Source organism: Cynara cardunculus (assembly GCF_001531365.2).
Source record: "Cynara cardunculus var. scolymus isolate 2C chromosome LG 2, CcrdV1, whole genome shotgun sequence".
Taxonomy (NCBI): domain Eukaryota; kingdom Viridiplantae; phylum Streptophyta; class Magnoliopsida; order Asterales; family Asteraceae; genus Cynara; species Cynara cardunculus.
Genome location: NC_037529.1, coordinates 47368694 through 47370467, shown reverse-complemented (window position 1 = coordinate 47370467; position 1774 = coordinate 47368694). Strand labels below are relative to the sequence as shown.

The 1774-nt window shown below is 36.2% G+C and overlaps 1 non-coding gene across 1 annotated transcript; it reads right to left on the bottom strand.

Moving 5' to 3' along the window:
- Positions 1–224: 224 nt before the first annotated feature.
- Positions 225–330, bottom strand: LOC112508307. Its single transcript, XR_003068687.1, has one exon. It is a non-coding gene; the product is annotated as a small nucleolar RNA R71 (small nucleolar RNA).
- Positions 331–1774: the final 1444 nt, after the last annotated feature.

Below are 1774 nucleotides of genomic sequence, written 5' to 3'. Positions count from 1 at the left end.
CATCAGAAGACTGTCATTCTCATCTGCGTTCTTTCATAGAAATCACATATTCTTTTCTCATCCCTGATGTTTCAGACAATACTCTGAGACTAAAACTTTTTCCATTTTCACTAAGGGATCAAGCAAGAGCATGGTACAATTCCTTGCAACCAGACACTGTGACAACATGGAATGAAATGGTAGAAAAATTTCTGAAAAAATATTTTCCACCCACGAGGAATGCTAAGTCCAGGAATAAATCTATACTTTTAGACAATTGGATGATGAAGTAGTTCTTGATGCATGAGAAAGGTATAAAGAGCTGCTGAGAAAGTACCCTCACCATGGCATTCCATACTATATACCGCTAGAGACATTCTACAATGGTTTAAATGTCGTTGTTAGACAAATGCTCAATGCTACAGCAGGAGGAGCTTTCACAGCTTGTACCTATAATGTAGGTTTTGACATACTTGAAAAGATTTTTAACAATAAGGACAATGGACTGATCCACGTGCAATGACACTAAAGAAAACAACTAGGATAAATGAGATAGATGTTGTTTCAGCATTAACAGCTCATATCACTAAGCTGATTTCAAATCTGACATCTAGCCCACATGTGCAATATGATGCTAACACCTTTAACTCCAATGTCCAATCTATGCAATGTGTGTACTGTGGTGAGAATCACCCTTTTGAGCATTTTCCTGGAAATCCTGAACTTGTAAATTTTGTTAACAAAACTGGACCATTTTCACAGACATACAATCCTGGATGGAGAAATCAACCAAATTTTTCATGGCATAGTCCAGCTCTTAATCCACCGATGTCAAAACCATAAGGACAGTCAAATTTTCAACCAAAAGGACATTCCAATTTTCAGCAACAAGGCCAATCTAATTTTCACTCACAAGCACATCAACGCACTCATAATAATCAGCATGTTAATTTTCAACCTCAAGACAAGTCTAGTGGCAGTCCCACAATATCTGTCTAGACAAGTCCTATAATCCCTTGTAGAACTGGATCAGAACCCACTGTAAAATCAACTTTGAAACCCATTCCAGGACCTACTCTTCAAGAGACTACTTCTCCTACTGTAGTCACTCCTTATATTCCTTATCTTCAAAGATTAAGCAAACAAAAGGAAGAATTACAATTTAGAAAATTTCTTGAGGTTTTAAAACAGTTACATATAAACATACATTTGGTTGAGGATATTGAGCAGATACCAAATTATGCAAAGTTTCTAAAAGACATTTTGAGTAAAAAGTAAAAGTCGACTGGGCATGAGACTTTAGCTATAACTGAAGGGTGCAGTGCTCTGTTGTCTAGTAAAATCCCTCCTAAGCTGAAAGACCCTGGAAGCTTTACAACCCCTTGTTGAATTGGAGGAAAAGAAATAGGAAAAGCTCTATGTGACTTAGGTGCTAGTATAAACCTTATGCCTTTATCTATTTTCAATACACTAGGAATAGGTGAAGCTAGAGCCACCACTATAACTCTACAATTAGTTGATAAGTCAATAGCCTATATTAAAGGAAAGATTGAGGATGTACTAGTTCAGGTTGATAAGTTTATTTTTCCAGCTAATTTTATCATCCTAGACTTTGAAGTTGACAAAGACATTCCTATTATCTTGGGAAGACCTTTCCTAGCTACTGGAAGAACCCTGATAGACTGTTGGTCCCTTGAGGGTCTACAAGAATAGTAAAACAGTTTGTAGAAGGGGGGATGAATACAAACACAATATTTTTAAATTTAAAATTTATATTGATAAAGAAGATCAATAC